At 34.3% G+C, this 25,156-nt stretch overlaps 1 protein-coding gene across 9 annotated transcripts in view; it reads left to right on the forward strand.

The window, feature by feature from the left end:
• PKP4 (plakophilin 4) overlaps window positions 1–25,156 on the forward strand; it is a 260,863-nt gene that overhangs the window by 123,753 nt on the left and 111,954 nt on the right. The window contains exon 2 of one of the 9 annotated variants that reach the window (XM_069080745.1): window positions 6,936–7,000. The exons of the other annotated variants lie outside the window; for them this stretch is intronic. The gene's annotated coding sequence lies outside the window, so the exon portion shown is untranslated. The remainder of the gene's footprint in view (window positions 1–6,935; window positions 7,001–25,156) is intronic. 9 annotated transcript variants of the gene reach the window in all.

The raw sequence follows: 25,156 nt of genomic DNA on the forward strand, positions 1-25,156 counted from the left end.
TGGAAAACATTAAGCCTATTAAATTGCACATAACATTTCAAAGACACTTCTTTTTAATGAACTTTTAAAAATAAAGATCATGATTCTTGTAACAGCTTGAAAAACAAAATGTAATTTTTCACTCGTTTCTTTACACAAATTATTTTGTATCCAAATTGTAAACTAATACACGTACAATTTGTCATTACATTAACTGAGCTCTGTCAATGCAAAGTTCAATACAATTCTTCTTGATAATATGATTTTCTTTCATTAATTTTATAGAAAAAGTTCTCTTAGTGATACATTGTTGACTACATATTTACAAAGCATCAGATCTTTAGTGTTATGTGCGGTGAAACTTCAATATTTGTGTGTTGGGATGCCAAAATCAAATCACTATCTGTTTCTTCATCCATTTGGAATACAAAATAGGAAGAACTTGGTTTCAAAATTAATTGATCTCGGTTTTTTTTCAGCTATATATTAAGTATAACTGTTCTTAGTTTCTTAGAATATAATTTTCTAAGCAACATTTTTTAACTATGATAATTAGCTTCAGGAAGCTTCACCAGTTCTTTTGAAGGAGACTTTTTACTCTTACTGATTCTATTAGTAATCTTTTTAATGTTATCTTTAAAATTTTGTTTTTTAAAATTTATGGTTTTGCTTTTTAAAAGAATCTAACTTTTCTGTGGGAAAATTCTGTCTTGTCAGCAGATCTCTTTTATATATATGATGTTTGTTAAATTTATTAGATTTTGTGGCCTTTGACCATTTACTTATGAATTCCAGTGGTAAATATACTGAATTCTATTTTCTGGGTTTAAGCTTTTTCCTTTATGTTTCTATATTTCTTCTACTTAATTTAAACTATTGTCTTTGTATTAGTTTTGGCTACTTCAGTGGATAAATCAGTTATGAATTTATCCATCAAGAGCAGGTATTCTTTCATTTTTTAAAGTAATCAATACAGTTTTTAAGACAAATCACTTTAAAAGTATGAAAAATTTTAAACTGACAGATTTTTTAGTTTTTTCAATTGTTTCATTATATTTAGCAAAATATGCCATACATTTAGCTTCCTTTAACTCTGTTAAACTTTTTTTTTTGCCTTTTGGAGGGCAATTGGGGTTAAGTAACTTGCCCAAGGTTACATGGCTAGTTTTTTTGTGTGTGTGGGTGTTAAGTGTCTAAGGCTGGAACCGAGCTCTGGTCCTCCTAACACTGCGGCCAGCACTTTACTCACTGCGCCACCTAGCCGCCCCTGAGTTAAATTTTACATTCATATATAAGTAATCAGTCTGATGATACAATTTATCCTTATCATATGCTTATGCTGACTGATGTTGACCTCACTTGAATATACTAACCAGTTATCATTTTGCATTATTTGTCAGTTGGAACAAATAAGCTGTATTAGTCTCATTTATTTTTCTTTACTTCAATTTGACCATTGTTTTCAGTGGGGAAAAAAAACCGTATGCATCAATTTTACTTGAAAATATCGAATAATTTTGGTCATTGTTTCTCCTTTTCACTTCTCCAATGAGGTTTTATGCTCTTCAAAGTAGAATTTTATATATAGATGGGCAGTAAGATGTGTACCTCCATAGTACTATCTTATTCAAAGAGCTCCCTTTAAGTTGGTGTGCATAGGAAAAGCTTCTGACAGGATGTTGCCCAGAGCTAGGTCTTAAAGGGATAAATAAGATTTCATTAGGTAGATGAGCATTCTGGGCCATGTCTATCTAATATGTAAGACAGTTTTCTTTTCTGCAAACCAGTAACCTCCATTCATTCTAAATTGTTTTTAGAAGAAGTAATGCACTGAATTTTTACATATTATTGACTTGACTGTCTCCCCAAAACAACTAATTGCAAGTCTCTATCCATAATCGCTAAGGGCAGCTAGTTGGCACAGTGGATAGAACGCTGGGCCTGTAGCCAGGAAGGCCTGAGTTCAAATTTTATCCTACTCACTTTAACTCTGTTTGCCTCCATTTCCTATCTGTAAAATGAACTGGAGAAGGAAATTACAAACCACTCCAGTATCTTTGCCAAGAAAACCCCAAAATGGGTCATGAAGAGTTGTATATAACTGAAACAATTGAACAACAAAATCCCCGTATCAACAATCAGATCTAACAAGTAGTGAAACAAAAATAAAAATTTAAAAACAGGTAAAATAAACTTAATTAAAAACAGTCTTAGAAATGTACCTTCCTTTTGTATGAGAGGAAGCTTGGTATAACGGACAGAGAGCCCTTTCTTTGGGTCGATACCTGGGCTCATATCTTACCTCTTGACACTTGTACTATCTCTGTCTTTGGCAAGCCACTTAATCTCTCTGGATCTCGGTTTTCATCATCTGTAAAATGGGGAGTGGCAGGGAGTGTGAATGGACTTAAGAATCTTGAGGCTCTTTCTGACTCTAGATCTGTGACTATCTCTGAAGATATATGTAGTATCAAATTTTTGTAAACTAGATAATATTTTAAGTTTCTTAAGGTAAATTTTTTGGGTTTTAGTTGTTTTAGAAATGCTTTGGTAAATCCTGGCGTACGTAGAAAAATATTTCTCCACTGGCTCTCACTATTATATTTTTAAAAATTTGTTTTATAAGTTCAACTCTTTGTATATTGGGTTTTCTTAGACTAGCTATAATACATGTCAGAATGTTCACAGAAGAATAAAGATCATGTTGTATATTTTCTCCAGTTTGCATAGTATATTAAGACTATCCTGAAAAATTCAAACCACAGAAGCCAAGAATATATACAATTCTACAGTATGAGAGGAAAATTGAAATAGACTACAGGCTTGTCTACAATCTATTGCTTTGCATTGGGCATATGGATTCAAACTAGATTTATAAGATAAGCTTAAAAACATGTTTAAGAACAAAGATATTCTCAGTTTCATTAACTTTGGATTGAAATCCTGCACTTACAATTTTAAATAATAAGCCTTTTTGTTATTAATATTTAAAACCAAACCTGTTTCTTTTCAGTTTTTTTTAGTTGAATAGCAACTAGTTCACCATCTCTGTGAAATTGAGTGTTGAATCATTGTTCCACATTGCACATGTAAATCTGTGCTATTAGATTTAAAATGAATGGGTGCTGAATTATTGAGGTTAAATGACTGGCACATTCAGCATTGGATTTCCTGTCAGTCGTGTTGGGTTTTCTTTTCGGAATTGCTTGGGTAAGGGAAGATATTGCAGAAAAGCACTCCCCTTATCTCTCACCCCAATATTATGGTGTCGGTGATGTGCAGAAAACGAGACTCTCGGGCTGGCACACACCATAGGGATGGCCTCGTTCGCTTCCTTTCCTCATATGAGACTCTCCCTTAGCCTTCCTGTCTTCTTGCTTCTGTTGAAACACTTCTCTCGTATCTCTGTAGATGAATCGATGTTATAGTAAGGCATCCAGCGATCAGCTGATTTAATAACCATACTTTTTTACTTATATATATATTTATTTATAAATATAAATTTAAAATATATTTAGATAAGTATTTTAAAACATTTATAAATGTAAATTAAAAATATAAATATACTCATAAATTTACATATTATATATATATATATATATATAAAGTTTTTATCAAAGAATTAATGTCATCCTTAAGAGAAGTCCGTATAGTGACATGCTATAAAGATCCATCCCATGGGATTGTAGAATTAGTCCTAGAAGAGCCACAGAAGTGATGTAGTCCAACCCCTAATTTTATAGATGAGAGATCTGAGTGTCACAGAGGTTTAATCACTTTCCTTATGTTACTTAGGTGGGCATGTCAGACATGAAATATGAACTCGGGTCCTTTATCTCCTCGTTTCAAATAGTTCTTACCTATAAATTAGTCCTATTTGCATTTGTATGTGGAATAAATCTAAGAAGGAAAGCTGATATTTGTTAAAGAATCATAGAAAAAAGATCATAAAGATCTCAACAGATAACAAGATTGTTAGGGTTAAATGAAAAGTCTTACATTTAGATTTTTTAAATCCAACTGTACATTAGATAATGCAGGATATCTGACTTGACATCAGTTCTTGGCTATTACATTTGGATTGCTTTGCTCAAATTATTAACAAGGTCGCTTTTTTAAGAAAAAAAAATCATCACTGCCAATAAATGCATTGGAAAAAAAAAAAACAGATATCATGAGCACTACCATGGACTCTCCACCTCTAAAAAGGTAGAGGGCAAAGATGTTTTCTCTTCTTTCCTTTGAGGACAAATTTGTTCTATATAACTTAGCAATATTCAGTTTCAGTGTTGTGTATCTCTTGTTCTTTCCATTTATATTGTTTCAATCATTGTGTATATGGTTTTCTAGGCACTGCTTAACTTTACTTTGCATCAGTTCATATAAGTCTTTTCATCATGTAAGTCATTCATCATGTTCATTGTTTCTTATAGCACAGTAATAGTCCATTATATTACTATGTTGCAGTGTAGCCTTACCCTAATTGATGGACATCTACTTTATTTCCAGTTCTTTGCTACCACAAAAAGTATTACTATAAATATATATCAGCATATTTATAACAGCACTTTATAGTACTAAAAAACCAGATGAGCCTTTCAGTGTTCTGTCCTGCGTGAAAAACTCAGAAAAAAATTTCATAATCACATAACAAATGAAACAAGCAAATTAGCTTTATTTTAACTAAAACGAACCTTGTTGGAATAATTTTAAAACCACAAGCACTCCAGCTCCTTTGACTGGTAACAGATTGACTATACTCTTAAATGATGTCTCATTTTTTCACCTAATATTTCCAAGTTTGTAACTGTTTTTTTTTAACTAGGTTTTAAATGCTTTCAGATATATTTTAGTGAATTCAGCAAGTTGAAAAAAAACTGAAAAGATCTACAGAACTTTAGAGTTTGCCATTTCTATGATAGTATGTGTGCCTAAACTAATATGTGTTATTTAATCTGAATTTAATCCAAGACTGATTGCATTTTTCTTGACTTTATTTACTTGACAAAAAAACTTAAGAGTATCCTTCAGATGTTCCTATGGATTTGTCCTTCTAGATAAAATTGTATATTTGAATTGCCTGATTTTTATGGCTATAAAAAGTAATATGAAGGCTTTTTTTTAACCCCATCCTTTAATCTGAAAAACAATTTCCAGCCAGATAATAATCCAAAAATAATATTAGCACGCTCCTTGGTTTCATTGGCTGTCATCTTCACTGGCTAGAATAATTTATGGTTAAATTAAAAATTTTAAGAAAACTGGTAGCATCAAATTTGACTGATTACATCAAACTGCTTCAGCGTAACATAGCACACCATTTTATTTCACATCTAGAAATGACACTAATAAGCATGTAGTTCAGCTCCAGCAAGTTATTATTACTCCAGCAAGTAATATTATAGAATATTACTTTTTACCAGTAACTCTTTCAGTCTAAATTAATGGTTGTATTTGCCTGCATTTTGACTGATCTCATTACCTGAAAAGACTATGTGAAATATCCCTATCTAACCTTGCCCACGTAACTGCCCAAAGCTTGTTGCTCCATTTTGACCTCCTTTCCTAAGTCATTTTTTTCTATTTGTGACCTGCAGACCAACCTTTGGAGTTGGCTGCTGTTACGTTTCTTTCTTGATTTTACCTCTGGTACCTAATCCTAAAACCAGGTTCTCCCTGCCTTCCGATGAACATTAGTTAATCTGCTATATTTATTGTATTACCATGCTAATGGGTGAAGACTTTCAGAAATCTTCAGATAAGTGCACATTACAACAGGGACCTTCTAAATACAATAAATATCTAAAACCTACTCTTTCTGTTATATTTTAAGTTTTATATGTTAATTAAAATAATAATGCTATATAAATGAATACAAATGAGCCTAACTAAAAACCTCCTTCCCATCTATATCTGTATCTATATACACACACATACATATGTATATATATATATGTATATAAGCATACACACACATATAGATAAAATTTGGCTCTCCAAAAATATATTTATTTTAGACTACTACCACCACCACTGCCATCCTCTGTGGATCCCTTTAAACAATTGCTGGTCCTTTATTCTTACCCTTTCATTTTATATATAATTATCAAAATGTCAGTACTGCATCACATAATTTAGCCATATAAAATAAGTAGCTTAAAAATGCTACCTATTTAAGACTAAAACTGCCCTCAAGTAAATTTGTCTTTTGTCTATAGACCTTCAATCAGGGCTCATTTCCATCTTATTTTATAAATAGGTCAAGTAAGCCTTTTTATATGATTTCCCAGAATAACAACAGAAAATTAGGAAATAGATGGGGGCTGCTAATGGCAGATATATTGATGGCAGTTAGATTTATCAGCTTGTCACAATGAGGAGATAAAGAATCAAAACTCATATTTGATACACAAATATGGAAAAATATAATACCCTTGCAAAGTTTATTATAGATGCCCTGTATATCTCAAATCTTTAAGGCTAATGTTTTTCAAACCCTAAATTCTGTCACAGCAAAGTGTAATAGTTGTTCACAATGCTAGACCTGATTGGTCAAAGAACATTGACTTTGTATATCTTGATAGAATGTAAGCTTCTTGAAAAAAACTGTTTCAGTTTTGTCTTTTGAATCCCCTGGCACTTAATGTGTCTTGACTGATTGTTGATTATACTATTTAGGCTTATTTTAATAAGCATGATATGTTTTAGAAAGATTTTCCTCAGTTATGATTTTTAAAAAAGAATTGATTTTAAGGGGTCAACTTTTGCCTATCCAAAAAACTGCTGTCTAGAAACATTCTTTCTGTGAAAGTTCTGGATAGGTGAGTTTTTATAGTACTTTAACTTTTTAATTAACACATCACTTGATTACCTGCAAACGTGATAGAGCAAAAAGGAACATCCACTACAGTGTATTTTACTGCTAAATTGCTTGTCACTCTTTCTTTCTTCCACAGCATTAAGTTTATTTTTCATCCACATCTACTGGAACCCTTCTGTTCCCAACCCCTACCTCAGTTTGGTGAGTTGAGACAATATACCCTTTTCCATCAGAGCTTGCTCTAAGACTCAATACATAAAAGGCATTATAACATTCTCTGGCTTAAGATAATGTAGTTTGATTATACCTAAAGACACTGCCTTGCTCTGAGAAGCCATTTCTTCCTTTGATGATACTGGCTCACATCCTCTTCTGATCCTCAAGGAAGGGGGAAAGACAGCAGAGAGAAACATTTCAAAATAATATAGTCTGTGTTCCCTGCACCATCATTGGCAAATGAGTATTTGACTCTTAAGATTATCACACTTTCCTTTTATTATTCTACTTTAAGAGTTCAAAGGAAGCAAGTTTCCTAGTTACTTTATGGGAGGGAGGTTCCTTGTATTTCTAGAGTATTATGCATGTAGTAGCAGTAGCAGTAGCAGTAGTAGTAGTAGTAGTAGAACACAGAATAATAATTTGTTCCTAAGAAGAGCTCCATGTGGTCAAGAAAAGAAATTTCCTTTTATTGTTAGAACCTAAATGCCTTGTACAGTGCTTTGCCTTGTGGATTTTCAACAAATAGCTAATAACTTTCTGAAATACAGTTTTTGGAGAAGTTTCTAAATTTACTTTATATTTCTGGCAGGTATTCCCTGCCCTTTGTGGTTCAGTGCATGCAGTTACCCTTTGAACAAAGACCACTTCACTTTTTAGTCATATTCATAGTATTGATTTATTTAGGCTTAATGTGCACCTTGTTGGAGACAAAACATGACTATCAGAAAGCTAAAAGACTTCCTTTTGGTAACTAAGAGCATTCTTAAGAAGTACTTTTGTTTTACTTCAAGATTACCAACTTCTTCCATAAACCCCCTCCTCTACCCTCTGCCATATTAAGAGAATATACAATTGTCTAGAATTTCTAGAATAGAAACCATGTTATACTCATTAATGCCTTGTGCATAGTGAATGCTTGATTTTTTTTTATTAATTTAAAACGGAAAAGAACTCCAGCCAATAGAACCTCATAGTTAGAAGGTGTATTACAGTTCAGTTCAGTAATCCAATTCCTTTCCTAATGTATTCATCTTCTAAAAAAGTTAGCTATAGTTGTCCTCTATAACCAGTTTTAAGAATCAAAGAAATTCTCTGGTAAAGGGTATACAAACACTATGTTTCATATTCTTTCTTCCTGTTTTTGGAAGTTTGTTCTCTTCACATAGGTAACATTTTTTGTTTTTATTAACACAAACTTATTTTCACATTGTTGATCACTTAAATATCAATATGTCAGAATTACTAAATGGACTACTACTTGTAAAAACCAAATAGATAACTGCCCTTTACCTAGGCTCTATTTGACAGTGATATTTGCTTCCTAAACATTTTTATTTTTAGTATCTAAATTTTTGCTAATCAGTTTGCTACAGGATGGTGCACAAATTAATGTTCCTGGTGAAAATCTGAATTTTTTTTTTAATGTTAAGACTAATATTTAATTAGCACTTCATATAGGAAAACTTCAGTGGCTACTTTTTGGAAGATACATACTCAAAACCCACTTAGGGAGAAAGATCAAGTAAAGGGTTCCTTACCTAAATGGGGTAACATTTTCTCCTTAGGTTTCCCTAGTTAACCTAAAACTGGAATGATCTAATAAATGCAGTTAATGGAGAAGTAGATAGTTATATTACCCCCCAGAATTAGCCTTGAACCTGAAACAGCAGAGTATGGGGCACAACATGCTACATTTACTTTTTTATTTTTAAGGCTACGTTACATTTTTTTTTTAATTAAAAAGTTAATTTCAAACTTATTTTTCTTTTTAAAAGAATTTTGTTTATAGCTTTTGTTTATATTCTACCTTCTCTTCCACATAAAATTATCTTTACATAATGAAAAAAGGAGGAGGAGAGGTAGGGAATGCAGTGCAAACATATCCACCTCATCAGCCAAGTCTGACAGTATAGCAATCTTCCACAGCTATAAGTCTGTGACCTCTGCAAGGTAGAAGGGAGATCCTTTTTCTCTTCTTTGAAGCTAAACTTAATCATTTTTATTACAAAACTTTCCATTTCATTTTTGTTTTTATTATATTGAGTTTTGGGGGAAGGGGGTCTCTTCCCATTAACATTGTGGTTACTCTAAGTATCGTTTTCATGGCTTTTCTCCACCTTCTGTCGGTTCATGCAAGTCTTATGCTTGTCTGGATTTTCCTTTCTCATTAGCCTAGTAATAAATTCCCCATTACATTCAGGTGTCACAGTTTCCTTAGCCTTTCTTCATTTGATAAACATCTGCTTTATATCTTGTTCTTTACCACTACATAAAAATGCTGTTTTAAACATTGTGATCTGTATAAACATCCTTTTTATCTTTTTTCTCTTCGTTGGGGTATATACCTAACAATGGGATTTTTGAGTTAAAGAATATGGATATTTTAATAACTTTGTTTCTTTAATTCCAAATTGCTTTCCCTAAGTTTTGGACTAATTCAGAACTTCGCCATGAGGGTATTAGTGTGCTTATCTTTCTGCTGACCCTCCAATATTGATTATTGTTATCTTTTATCATCCTTTCCCAGTTGGTTTCCATTACAACAATTTTGAAAAACCTAAAGCAAAAGAACTTTTGTAGCTTTTGGGAGGTAGATAATGTTTCCTAACTGAATGTATGTTGATGAAGTACCATGAAGAGCATAATTAAGATTTGATTTCTGTCTTAAAATTCTAAGATTCTTACTCAAAAAAATATTTTCTTAAAATAAATGGGATTTGTAAGAAGATTTCTGCATATGACTTGAGGGAATAATTTTGTATTTCTTTATAAGGCTTTCAGTTAGCATAACTCTGGACTCAAAAAAATACTGACCAATTTTTTTATTTCAAATTTCTGAATTGTTTTATACTTTAAAAAATACAAACTTGCTAGGTACTAGGTATTTAATCCAGTGTGAATAGTTAGTATTGCTATGAGAATCCAAATGTTTCCATTTCTTCTCTTCTTTGATCTGTATTTGGAAAGATGATTGCTATGCTACTCTAAAGTTGTGTGTGTGTACATTTGTGGTTATAAAATTTAGTTGATTATTTTCAGGAAAAGGAAGCTAAATGTATGGAATTGTAGAAAACAGATTTTTTTTCATTGACTTTTTTAAAAGAATTTCCCCTAATGCTGTGCAGTATTGTAATCACAGATTTCACTTTATAAAGTGAACTGGAAACCTGTGAATTTTAATTTTTCCTCACTAAGTTTAATTATTCCAAATATTTTATTTACCTTAAAAGTCCCAAATACCTCAAATTCCTACATTTTTACTCCTTAGCATCTCACTTAGAAATTTGATGATCTGACTTTATAGTTCATAAGGGATTACCATTTAACATTTCAATTCAACAAAAATTTTAAAATATCTACCTTGCGCCAAGGCATGTGCTAGGTTCTGGGTATATAAAAATCTGATAAGATAAGATAATCCTTGCCCTCGGGGCCTTGCCTTTCAATTGAATAATTGAAAACAGCAAATTTTGGGGGATGAAGATTTGGATAATAAATAGAAGCAAGTACAGTGATGTACAACAGGCTGACATGAAAGAACAAGACAGATAAATTGCCAAATGAGCATAATATTCTTTTTGCTATGTAGTTCAACAGAGATTTTCATAATACTGATAGCCATGTGTAAAGTGTTATGTTCAGTAGCTTTTGTTTCAGAAGTCATGGAAATGGAAAATACAATTTAGAAAGAATTCCATAAAAAGAGCCTTTAATGAAAAAAATTGGGGTGAGTTTTAGTTATATAGTTAAGTCAGCTACTTGGAATACTTTATCTTCTAGGCCACTAGAAAATATAAGGATTTAGGGTAGTAGGTGGTAGAGGAGAATAATGAAATTGGTATAAATTCTTCATAAATTTATTCTAAAATTTCAAAATTTATGATTGGATTTAAATTTGAACAAGAGAACTTATAGCTGTTAAATATCATTATTTGGTGAAGCAGTGTGTATAGTTGAAGACAACTCAGAAGAACTAATCTGTCTACCCATGTTCTAGTCTTTGCTCAATCAATAAGCATTTGTTAAGTGTTTGTTGTATGTCAGGTAATGTGCTGTGTCCAGGAGATGCAAATACAAAACATGCCTTCCACTTCTTCTCAAGGGGAGACATGTCATAAGAGATAAATATAGATATGTAAATATACACAGAATAAATACATGCATGTGAACTTATAAGCATCTTTGAACTACTGTCAACTTACCTTTATTTTCTGTGAGGTAATAATTTCTGCTCCATCTATCTCATGGGATTGTTGAAAATCTAATGAGATAATCAATGAGAAAGCTCTCTGGAATCTAACAAACAATCCTAGATATTTTAAGTTAAATACTAAGAAATATAGAAGTCATCCTTATAACAGAGTCCTCTCCCTCAGACTTTCATATTCATAGTCTGCACATAAAGGAACAGCAAACTTTAGATAACTTCAATGGGAAAAGTAGTTGAGAAATATTAAATTGATGTCTAGTTAATATTAATGTCTCCAGGTGTCAAATCCCGGAGTTGTTCTTCTGATTTCTGTTGTGTACAAGTAGTTAATTTTCTCTTTTTGTCACAGTCAAATGGTTCAACATGAGAAACTCACATTTTTTTTTCAATGGAAATGACATTAAAAAAGAGACATTTGGAGGACAGATCCAATATGATAGAGAAAAGGCAGGGACTTGTCTGAGCTCTCTCCAAAACCCCTCCAAACAATTTTAAATAATGCCCCAAAACAAATTCCGGAGCAGCAGAACCCACAGAAGGACAGGGCAAAACAGTTTTCCAGGCCAAAACAACTTAGAAGGTTAATAGGAAGGGTCTGTTGCGTCTGCACCAGTGTGAGAATGGAGCACAATCCAGCCCAGACCAAACCTGAGCAAGCCAGCAGTAGGCCTTGGGGATGACTAAATGAGTGGTAGCAGTGGTAGTTTCCAGACCTCTCAGACCACAGACAGGTAAGGAGATCAGACAGCTGGTCAGAAGGAGATTACAGTTTATCTTCCCAGTAAGGGTGGGTGACAAGGGAATGAATCTGGAATTCAGAGTTTTAAAATCAAATGTTTAAAAAATATATATTATTATTAATACTATTTTACATGTAATTGGGAAATAAGATATATAGGCACTGGGGCATAGAGATCCACCATGCCCTACTGGAAAAGTCGAAAGGGGTATGGAAGAAAATATGGGAGAGAGCAGATTGGAGGAGGGGATATCCTGAGGGGATCCACTATTTTGGGGTGGTGGGTAGGGGAAAAACGGGGAGAAAATTGGTAACTCAAAATCTGGTGGAAATGAATGATGTAAATCAGAAGTTAATAAAGCATTTGAAAAATGAAAAAAAAAAGGGGGGGAGATTACAGAGGTCCCTTTGCTGGCACTGAGAACAGCACTATATCAGATTACCTATACTTAGAACCAGGGCAAGAAAGAACACTATCACACCAAAGCTTGGGGCAGCAGGTGAGCTGGGAACCTGATCACAGATCCATGGCAGAAAAGAGTGCTTGTGGTCACTCACAGACCAGAGTGCAGACCAGGAGAGTAATAAACACATTTCTCCCTAGATCATGCCACCTAGGAAGAAGGGAAAACTTATAGATCTCCAAGTTATCTCTGAAAACAACCTCAAAAAAAAATCTGAAACTCTCCACTCCAGAAGCATAGGCCCACGTTAGCATAGAGTTAAAAATCAAGAAAGTCTGGGAAAATAAACCAACAGCTGAAAAAGATCCTGACTATAGAAGGTTACTATGGTGACAGGGAAGATCAAAACACAAACGTAGAAGAAGACAAAGTCAACACTCCTGCAATCCAAAACCTCAAAGGAAAATATGAATTAGTCTCAGACCATGGAAAAAGCTCAAAAAGGGATTTTAAAGATCAAATAAGAAAGGTAGAGGAAAAATTGGGAAGAGAAGCAAAAGCGATGCAAGAAAATCATGAAAAAACAGTCAATAGCTTGATAAAGGAGACAAAAAAAATACCTAATAAAATAAAACCTTAAAAAACAGAATGGAACAAATGGTAAAAGAGGCACAAAAATCCAGTAAGGAGAAGAGTGCCTTGAAAAAGCAGTACCTACTAATTGGAAAAAGCTATACAAAAAATCACTGAAGAAGAGAACTTCCTAAAAAGCAGAGATGACCAAATAGAAAAAGAGGTACAAAAGTTCACTGAAGAAAATAATTCCTTAAAAATTAGAATTGGGCAAATGGAGGCTAAAAGACTTTGTCATTTATGAGAAATCAAGAAACAATCAAACAAAATCAAAAGAATTTTTAAAAAAAATAGAAAATGTGAAATATCTCATTGGAAAACAGATACAGGAGAATTTAAAAATTCTTATACTGTGTGAAAGTTATGATAAAAAAAAAAAAGCCTTGGGGCGCCTAGGTGGCACAGTGAATAGAGCACCAGCCCTGGAGTCAGAAGGACCTGAGTTCAAATCTGGCCTCAGACACTTAACACAAAAACTAGCCATGTGACCCTAGGGCAAGTTACTTAACCCCAATTGCCCTCCAAAAAGAAAAAAAGCCTAGTCATCATCTTTAAAGAAATTATAAGGAAAACTGTCCCTGATATTCTAGAACCAGAGAGTAAAATAGAAATGGAAAGAAATCACCAATCCCCTCCTGAAAGAGATTCCCAAAAGGAAAACTCCCAAGAATATTAGGGGCAGAATCCAAGCCTCCCAGAGTAAGGAGAAAATATTGCAAGCAGCCAAAAAGAAACAGTTCTGAAACCTCAGTCAGGATAACATAATATTTGGCACTTACATACATTAAAGGATCCAGATGACTTGGGATATATGATATTCTGTAGAGGAAAAGAGCTAGGATTACAGCCAAGAATCACCCTCCCAGCAAAACTGAATATAATCCTTCATGGGGGAAAATAGATTTCCAATGAAATAAAGAATTTTCAAGCATATCTAATTGAAAGACCAAAGCTGGGGCTGCCAGGTAGCACAGCGAGTAAAAGCACCAGCCCCAGAGTCAGGATGACCTGGGATCAAATCTGGGCTCAGACACTTAGCACCCACCCAGAAACACCTGGCCATGTAACCTTGAGCAAGTTACTTAATCCCAATTGCTTTTAAAGAAGAAGAAGAAAGACCAAAGCTGAATAGAAAATTTGACTTTCAGATACAAGACTCAGGAGAACTACAAAAAGGTGAACAGGAATGAGAAATCACAAGGGTCTCAATAAAGTTAAACTGTTTAAATAGGAATATACATTGATTATCTTTTTTAAAAAAATTAAGGGGTGAGAAAGAGGAATGCACTGGGAGAAGGGGAAAGGAAGAAGTAGAATGGTGTATCTGACATAAAAGAGGCATGAAAGAACTTTTACAGTGGAGGAGAAAATGGGGGAGGTTGAGGGAGCATACAAACCGTACTGTCATCTGAATTGGTTCTAAGAGGGAGTAACATACACCCTCAGTTGTATGTAGAAATCTGTCTTACCCTACAGAAAAGAAGGGGAAAAGAAAGTAGGGTGAGGAGTCTAATTGAAAGGAGGGTAGATTGGGGGAGGTAAAACTCAGAAGCAATGCTTTTGAGAATAGATAGAGTAAAAGCAGAGCGAGAGTAGGATAAATGAGGAAAATAGGATGGAGGGAAACACATAGTAATCATAACTGGAAAAAATTTTACAAGAAGTTTTTCTAAAAAACATAATTTCTCAAATATATAGAGAACTGGGTGAGTTTTACAGAAATAAGAGCCAGTCCTCGATTGATAGTCAAAGGATATGAACAGGCAGTTTTCTGATGAAATCAGTTGTCTAATAGTCATATAAAAAAAACACTCTAAGTGACTATTAATTAGAGAAATGCAAATTAAAACGACTCCTAAGTTTATCATCCCACATGTATCAGATTGGTTAATATGACAGAAAAGAAGAGACATTAACATCTGCTTTGCTTCTGCACCCTAAAGATCATGTGACTTTTCTTTCTGACTGGCCACTGAAATCTTCCTTATGTATTTTCTACTTCATTAGAATATGAGCTCTTTGAGAGCACAGACTATCTTACTTGTCTATTTATATATCCAGCACTTCACACTTGGTATACCCTTATTAATATTTTACTCATTCATATATTTTTACTCGCTTATTCCACAACTTCCTCCTGTCCCCACCACCCCAAACCTTCTTTAGGCTTCTAGATTTCAGCTAACATCTCGTAAAGTTAGAAGCCTAAAGAAGGTTTGGGGTGGTGGCAAAGGCCTTAGCCTAAAAGTGCCAGGGTCTCCCATTGCATCCTGAGTCATCTCCAGTCATCCTGATAAATACCTAATCACTGGATCCAGCCAGATATGGATCTGGGGAAGAAAGTGAGGCTGGTGACCTTGCACAGCCCTTCTTTGCTCAAATCAAAGTCAACTGCAAGTCTTGTCATCTTTTTCCTGATGTCCTTCAAAAACAGAAGGACAAATATAACCTGTGAGTAGATCAGGTTGCCTGAATGGGGACCCTACTAGTTGGGAAATTCAACTTCTCTCCCTGGGATTTGAAGGAAAAAGGAATCAGGAGGCAGAGGTGAGGAAGAAAAGCATTCTGTGCAAGGTAAAATACCTTGTAGTTAGGCTATGGAGTGTCAGCAGTATCATTGGATGAAAGAGTCTGGGTAATATCCCATATGTAAGAAGACTATAAGGGATGGTTTTGAAGGGTTTTGAATAACAAACTGAGGATTTTGTATTTGATTATGGAGGTAATGATAGGGAGTTAGTGGAGTTTATTGTGGAGGAAGGTGACATAGCTGATCTGTGCTTTGGGAAAATCACATTAGTAGCTTCTTGTCTGAGAAGTGATCTCATAATCTTTCCTTGAAGACCTCCCCACTACTTCCAGGGACAGCCTTTTCTATTTATTGGCTATTTCTAATTGTTGTGATGTTTTTCCTTATATCAAGACTAAATTATGTCTTTACTGCATCCACTTAATGTTCTTAGTTTTGCCTCAGAGAAACTATCTATTTAACCCCTCATTTTCTTGAAGATATTTGTCACTTTCCTCCCTAAATTTCCAGGTAAAGCATTCCCATGGTTCTTAAGTATCTTCCCATATGGCATGAATAGAAAGTGTTTCATCATTCTGGCTGTTCTCTTCAGGTTCTTCAGTTTATGAATTTCTTTCCTAAAATGTAGGACAAGGAACTAATTGAATATAATACTCCAGATGTGGTCCGACCAGGGCAGAATACAGTAGAACTAAAATCTTTCTAGTCAGTAAGCTTCTCTTAAACACCTATTAACAGAGCAGCTAGGTGGCACAGTGGAATCAGGATGATCTGGATTCAAATCAACCTCATGTGTACACAGTAGGTACTTAGTTAAGGTACAGCTATGTGATGCAGTGGATAGAATGCCAGACCTAGAGTCAGGAAGACTCATCTTCCTAAATTTAAATCCAGCCTCAGACATTTCCTAGTTATATGATCCTGACAGGTCTCTTAACCCTGTTTGCCTCCGTTTTCTCATCTGTAAAATGAGCTGGAAAAGGAAATAGCAAACTGCTCTATCTTTGCCAAGAAAACCCCAAAAGGAGACCCAGAGAGTCAGACATGACTGAACAATAACAACAACAAACACTTAATGTTATGCTAAATGCTGGGGATACAAAAAAAGGATAAAAAATAGTCCCTTTCAAGAAACTCAAAACCTAATGGGGGAGACAACCTGCAATCAGCTACGTACAGACAAGATATAGTTGTAGTAGTCAGTAGAGAGAAGGAATTTTTTTATGAAGTCCAAGATTATATTAGCTTTTTTGACTGCATTAGAAATGTTGACTCAAACCAAGTTTCTTAGCACAAAAATCCCTAGATCTTATCCATGTTTCTTTTATTTGTATGTATATGTGTGTACATATGTTTACACAAGCGCACTTATGCTGCCTATCCTTAAATATATTTTACTTACTTGTCTTTATCTGTGTTGTATAGCCCTAATAGACCTGTAAGCTCCTTCAGGGTAGGACTGGTTTTGTTTTGTTTGGGGTTTTGGATTTCGGTTTTTATCGCCCCAGTTTTAGCAGCACAGTGCTTTGTACATAATAGGCTCTTAATAGATCTTTTATTTAAATTGAATTTAGACCAGGTTATACAGTAGCTGTTTTATTATGAGAACAAGACTAAACACTCAACTTTTCCAAGGTCAGACAAGACTAGAAAAAAAACTGGCAGAGTTCATTAGGTATCTGAAGATAAGACATTTAGATGGGCATGAAGCATAAAATGAAATTTTCAAAACACCAGTATAAATTTGGGTTCAACAGCTGTTTTGATAGACCTGTTTTCACAACATGGAATTTCTCCATGTTGATTTTTATAACTGGCAGCCCCATTGGGAGAGCCTTTAGACCAGGAGCATACATTGTAGTTGGCCATGAACTTCTGGTAAACCTCTCAAACCTGCTGAAACTCATGGATTAAAATGCATGGGTGGCTTCCTGTGACGTATAATATGGGTCAATGGAAAAAATGCTGTATTTGAAGTTGAATTGTAATCTTGTATTTCTACGTTAATTAAAGTGGGGGGGGGAGGGTTGGATGGACTGCCTGGTTTCAGTTTTAACTTCTCTTCCTTCTTCTGTTGGTAATAGAAAGAACTCTGAAAATGGAGGTCAAAGGAGTCATCTGTGATCCAGCAAATTGAGACAAAAATAAAGCAGTGACTTAATTGCAGAAAAACATACATACAGATGAATAAATGTGAAATATGTACAATTTTTTTTTTCTGAAAGAAGAGCACTAACAATTGGGTGAAATCAGTGAGATTTGTGGCACTCAAGGAGGTGGCTTTTAAGCTGAATTTTGAAGGAAACTGGTAATTTTCTGAGTCAGAGGTAAAGATGGAAAGGGTTTGGGTTCAAAGGAACACAGCTCAAAGATAGAAAGCCATGAACATTCAAAAAGGGAGTAATCCAGATTGACTGGAAAGGAGATTGCTAATATTATGCAGTAAGCTTGGAAAAGTAAGCAGGAGCTAGATTGTAAAGGATTTTAAATGTCAAACTGGGTAGTTGGTATCTTAACCTTTATATAAGAGAGAGGTCACCCATGGAGTTGCTTTAGAAAGATCAGGTTGGCATCTCTGAAGGATTGAGTGGAGAGGAGAAAGATTGGATATAGGGAAACTTAATTAGAAAGCCATTGAAAGTAGCCAGACAAGAAGTATTTGGGGCCTAAACTAGACACCAGAGTAGTGGCCATACAAATGGAGAGGAAGAAGCAATTACTGGAGGTATTGTGGAGGTAACATTGATAAGCCTCGACAGCTGGATGGATATGGGAAATGAAGAGGCAAAAATGACTGAGCTTATAGACTTGCATGATAGAAAAGAAATAGAGAAGTTAGGAAGAGGGAGGGTTTAGGGGAAGATTGATAATGAGTTCCTGCTTTTGACTTGTGGAACTTCAAATGCCTAAAGTACATTCAATTGGAAATGTTCAATAGGTAGTTGTCTTAATGGTTGGCTATTTAACTCCTCAAGAAAGTCCAGTAGCTCCCAATTGCCTTTAGGATAAAATATAAATTCCTCTGACATTTAAAATCCTTCATACTCTTTTTGTACTCCAGTTGTACATTATTTTCCTTTACAACTTCTATCCTAACCAAATCCTTAGCATCTTTCCAACATCATCTCAAATTCCTCCTACAACAAAAGATGTATTGTCATTTTCTGTATTACTAGCACCATTCCCTCCTCTCCACCAAATTACTATGTGTATGTTTGTATTTCCTTTAATATATATGTGATTCCCTTCTCCCTACCTCCAACCTTATTGCCTGTTAGAAAGTATCATCCTTGACAGGAGGAACTATTTCGTTTGTGTCTCTATAACTAGAGATCCTTGCACATAGCTTTGTCACTGCCTAACAAATGTTTGTTGACTCTTGAATGGATGACTATCTTTTAGAAGAGAAGCTAGGGCTTTATATATAGTGCTGTGAATCATTTGCATAGAAATGATATGTTTAGTACATTGGAGTTGATGACATCATCCATAGGAAATGCAGAGAAAAGGACCCAAGTCAGAGCCCTGAGCTAGACCCATACAAAACTAGGTTCTCTCTCACCAGAACACTTAGATGAATCCAACAAAGGAGGATTACAGTTTGTTTCTCTCATCTCTGCTACTTAAATTTCATGACCTCAGGCAAGACACTTAGTTTCTCTGGGCCTAGGTTTCCTTGTTAGCAAAATTAAGATGTTGTACTATACGTTTATGTGTGATGCTGTGGAGTTCCATGGCTGTGATGTAAACGCTGACACGGGGTAATCTAAAGTTGGTACAGCTTGATTTAAGCATGATAATGATAGAAGTTTGGGCCTTGAATTCAGAGAGGATCTATCAGGTAAGGAGAAATAATGTTTAATTAAGATAGGAGTTTTAAAAGCTTGTTGTATCTGGGGCGGCCAGGTGGCTCAGCGAGTAAGAGCACCGGCTCCAGTGTTGGGACAACCTGGAGATCGAATCCCAGGCTCAGACACTCAGCACCACACCCAGAAATAACTGGCCGTGTAACCTTGAGCAAGTTACTTAACCCTGATTGCTTAATAAAAAAAAAAAAAGCTTGTTGTATCTTGAAAGATCTGACATTTGTATATAGTAAACTTTTTAAGGAATTAGTATAGGTTCTAGGGAAGTAAATGTATTTGTCAGTGAACTCAAGAGAGCATAAGATTGCCAATCTAGGTTTTGCTAGGCTTCTGACACCCTGGAGGCAGGGGGCCTAAGAATATACTCAAGACTTCAATACCTAAATTTGAACTTCTAATACTTTAAAAATATGTATGGTACTCATGGGTTTAAACTTTTGAAATATGCAGTTTGCTGGGAAGAAGGCCATGACCTGATTCATAGGTTATTAAGGTGGATAATGCCACATTCATCACATAATAGTAATAATGAATTTACTGATGAAACTAAGGCTCAGTAAGTAAAATTAAGCAGCTTGGGTAAGCCAACTATTATGTGTTGAAGTAGAAATTCAAAATCAAGTAATACTGACTCCCAAGTTCAGTGTTTTCTACCCTGCCTACTCACTTAAGCAATGATGAAAGATGTTACTCAGTACGCTAGAATAAACACTGAAGGCATCATACTTACTCTTTCCCTGCACAGATAGATTTTTTTCATTGATCTATTTATATACTTTGATTCATTTTCATTTGGTAAGCCATGGTAAACATTTGTGAGATAGGTCAACAAGGTTTAGTGATAAAGGTTGTGACTGTTAGAAAAGAACAAGCTAACTAACCCACACTGAAATTAAATTCCATAAATAAAACTTGAGTGACATTGACAGTATGGTTTTTTTTTTCTGTTTGTGTTAACATGAAAAGATAGGTTGTATATAACTTAGATTTTTATAAAAGTGATTTAATTTGTTCAGATTTTTTTAAACATATGAAATTAATTTTATGTTAATGTCCTTATTTCTATTTTTATAAAATATGAGACAATATAGTCATGTGATTGTCTTAGAAAAATTTTATAAAGAGGTTACAGAAGACCCCAGGACTTAGTTCAGTTTTTTTTTTTAACATCTGTATTTGTAATTCAGGATTAGAGTCAGTTCTTAATTTTTACCATTACCATGTCACAGACATCGAACAATCATTCTTCCGTGGTACTAGGGACAATGAACTTTAGGACTAATAGACAACCATCCAAAAACTGTGTTTTTGAGCTTTAAAAAAAATAATCTAATTAAAACTTATGATTTAGTAGATGTCTCTTGGACTTTTCAGGTGGGGAAATCTCTTCCTTCCTCCCTCAGTAGCAGTGAAATTTAGAAACAGGTGGAGGCAGGAGCGTGTGCTTGGTGAAACAAGTCTGCAAATGAACTTCAAGTCCCTGCCTACTTCTGCTTTGTGTTTTCTTCCCTGAAAATAGACCATCAAATAGCCCTGAGAAATGAATGTTTCCAGTCCTGATTGTAACCTCATGACTTTTAGAGGCAGGGAATTCCAGAGTCAGATATTGACTAAGGGATATGATTCCTGCAGTTATACCATTTGTCAGAGAAGATGGCCAAAAACAGATTTATTCTGAACCTAATGCATGGCTAACTAGGGGATCTGGACCTCTGTGAATTCTGAGGCAGAAGTGAAATATCTACCTCCACAAGTCTCATAAAAGGATTTTTACTTTTAAGAGATATAAAAGATAGGATGGGTTATGGCTTTATGTTTTAAGGCTTCACTAATATGTACATATGAGGTCATGAAGGAAATAAACTACCTTCCTATGCTAAAAAAGTAAAAAAACTTATGGACATTAGTTTACCAGTAGGAATCAGTAGATGACTAGATTCATCATCTGTTAATCATAATAGCATTTTCTTCTTGTGTAAAAAAATTTTTTTCTTCCATTTTAATTTTTCTTAAATTTCAGAAGCCATTTGAGAAATGAAAAGGGATCTATTTCTCTTTTCCAACTTATGAATGAATAAGAAGTAATTAAGTTGACACCATAATCCAATATTTTAATTTATTCATGCTGATAGATTAGTTCATCAATTAATAAAAATACCTATATTTCATTTTAAAAGAGTTTATTGAAAAACATCCTTCAAAATCATAGTTAAGTATGGCATTTGACACTATATAAAACAATTTAATGTTATTTTAAATAAAACTTTAAATTGCTGTCTTTTTTAGTGATGACTAATATATTATTAAATATTCTCATATATCCACTCTTACCCTTATTGAATTGAAGATGATTTCAGTGACTTCACAAGTATCAACTCTGAGCTTGAATAAGGAAAATAACTATTCTCTTGTTTTTCTCAGTCACTATAAAAATCTCAAAAAGAATAGTAGCATAACAAATTGCTATTTTAAAATGTATCCTATAAACCTTCTAAAAAGTAAGACGTTTATTATCATGCACTTCATAGTGATGTTTATTAAATGGTCTTTAAATGAACAATGGATGTCTTAAGTGATTTTTTTAAACCATATATACATTAAGATGGTATATAATATAGTAGGGAAGCCACTTTGCATTGGATAGCGTGAATATAAGAAAAAAGACCATTATAACAGTGGTTTAGATTACATTTTAAACAATATGATTTCAATAAAATCTTCCTTAGAAATTTAGGTTATAAGGCATGGAAAAGTTGTGATATATCACAAGCAAAATTATGGCACTAAAAACTCATTTTCTTTGCATCTGAGTCTGCTGATATTTACAGTATACCAGACTGAGTTTGGATTACTATAATCCCTCAAAAGAAAATCAAATTTTATTCCATTCTGAAGAAGAATATTCATTCCTAAACCATTATGGAAAATAGATTTACTAAGCCTGGAAATCAATTCAATAATGCCTCTCAAGGTAAAAGCTTTATATTTGTTTCAGAATCTGTTAAAGTATCTTCAGTATCATAAAGAAAGCATTTGATTTGAGGTAAAATGTGTAGCTTTATAAAAACATAATAATTTAGTGATATTTTCTGCATTTTTTTCAAATAGTTATCCATAATAACTGGAGCAAAGAAAATGTATTTCTGTTACCACAGCTGTTATTCTGACCTACATGGTTTACAGTTCTGATGGGATGACTGAAGAAATGTTCATATAATTAAGGTTGAGCACTAATAAGTCACTTGTAAAATATGTTGGTATAAATGGGTTGGACTTGAACTTTTCAGGATTAATGGGAAATTTCTGGATTTAAATGTCAGCTGACTTCACTGATTATTTCAGAAAGTTACAGTGTTGATGATCCTATTTAGGCAAATTACAGCCTCAGGAAAATATAGAAAAGATAATTTTGAGTAATTTTTCTAGAATATTTAGTTTTTTATTTGAGTATATAGTACTTAAGGACAGTGTCATTTGTTGTAGGCATACTACATAGTTAAGCTACCACTTATGTTGACATGGTGCTTGGACTCTGGTGTTCCAAAAAAACTTGACTTCCTATAGTCATGAGACTAAGAATGTAGGTTAACATGTTTTTCCATTTCATGTAAAATATTATTACTACACTATTACTAGATAGTATTTACATAGTGTTTTACAGTTTACAAAGCACTTTTTGGCATATGTTAAATCAGGCATTCAGTAAACGTTTATTAAATGCTTCCTCTGTGTCAGGCACTGTGCTAAGTGTTAGAAATACATAAAAGGCAAAAAACCCAAAAAAACATGCCTTGCACTATAGGAGATCATAGTCTAATCAGGGAGATTGCATTTTTTGCCTAAGGAGAAAACAATCTTTTAATTCTCCAAGAATCTTATCCCAGAGTTAAAAACCCTTAAAGGCGTTTTTTTTTTCCAGTTGTAAGTTTGAGATTTGCTAAATTGATTCATTGAGTGCTACTCTGTACAGGGCACTGTGCCTATCAGAAATTTTTAATGGCTAATTGCAATAGCAAAATACCTCAGTTCTATTGGCATATCAAATTAAGGCCCAGAGTTCATAGCCTTATAGTTATGTTATATACACATATATTTATAGTTATAGCCATAGCCTCATAGTTCTCAACCTAAAACTGAACTGACTTTCTGCACTTATCTGACACAATCCCCTTGAATATACCTCCCACTCAAGATGGAGTTTGTCAACCCTTATTTATGTTCAACTCTTACCTCTGAATATTTGCTTAGATTATTTCCAGTGCTCAGAATGTTCTGCCTCTTCCATCACCTTTTCAACAGATTCCAAATGATATTTGCCCTCTTTGAACCTCACATATCAATTTGTATTTTTTTATTCTTACATTTTGTTGGGTATGATAATGAAAAATTATATCTTTATTACATTTTATGCACATGCTACTCTTCTCTCCCCATAAGCAACACTAGGGCATGTAATTTCTTAATTATCTTTCCATTACTCTCTCTTTTATTTAGCATCTAGTTCCCTACTTTGCACATGATAAGTGCTTAATAAATGGTTATGGTTATTTTAATTAGTAAATTATTGAAATACAAAGGTAATGGCAGACTTTACTTTATGATCTTAACCCTGATGTTAAGACCCAAATTAAAGGCTTATATATAATGATTTTCAGAGGATGGTAGGAAAGTTACATTAAAGGGAACAAGAACCTCTGCTCAGGAAAGTACAGAGAGAGGGGAGGTGGGAAGGAGAGAGACAGAGACAGTATGGTATAGATGGCTTTGGAGTCAGGAAGCCTTTGCCCTCTAGTGGTGGGACTATGAGTAGGTTGCTTATTGCCCTTGTGCCCTAGGCATTTCTCTAAGATTGTAAGTTACTTGTGATAAACACCTATGGGGAAGGGGGGGAGGAACACACAAGGGATTTCCTACATCCACAGATCTAGATGGGAAAAAAAAGACAAAAATAGATTTGCTATCCCTTTCTTATGTGTAGGAAATAGAAACAAGTCAGAGCTGTTCTTTGAGCTTAAAATCAAAAAGGTTTGATTGGCTTCTCTACTCATTTCAAGTTCAAAGGTCTCTGGTAAATGAGTATGTGGTAAATTAGAGTTCATAACAAGGAAGAAAAATGGACAAAAACTATGCACAAGACTTTTATCTAAGATTGTTCTGTACAGCCATCTAGGGCCTCGGGAATGCTGTAGATATGGGGGCGTGCTGTGGTCCTCTGAGTCTGCATCCAAACTGGAGTAGTCTTGTGGCTGCTTCTTAAATAGCTTCTCACTTTTCCCCTTTTGAACAGAAGAAGTCTCAACTCTCTACTGGGTGTACTACCTTGTTTTTGGAGACTGTAGATTAACTATCAGTGGACGAGTTTATAGTTTTAGCTGTATCTCCACTCCTTTGGAATGGATGTGTAATTGGTTGACAAGGATGAATTTAATGTGATTGAAATGCTCCGATATCTGTATGGGGTCTCCAAACAAAGGCATATGGAAATCTTGCTATGTTCATACATGTTATTATGCCTCTTTAGTCCTGATAGATATTTATTTGAGAAGTTGTAACTGGGGAGACAACCTAGGTTGGTTTTAGGAGAGAGAGCAGTAGCAAGCAATTAAAACTACACAGGTATCCTGGATACTAACCAATTATCTTGTACATGAATATATTCCCAGGGTGTTCTGTCTCTAAATAACCTAGCAATTGCCAAGGGGATGGTCTTGGTTTGTTCTTTCAAGTGAAAGCTCAGAAGCCATTTGATAAGTGCT

Source organism: Petaurus breviceps, unplaced genomic scaffold (genome assembly GCF_028583685.1).
Source record: "Petaurus breviceps papuanus isolate PSGF00001 unplaced genomic scaffold, PetGlider_PUasm1.0 91133, whole genome shotgun sequence".
Lineage (NCBI taxonomy): Eukaryota > Metazoa > Chordata > Mammalia > Diprotodontia > Petauridae > Petaurus > Petaurus breviceps.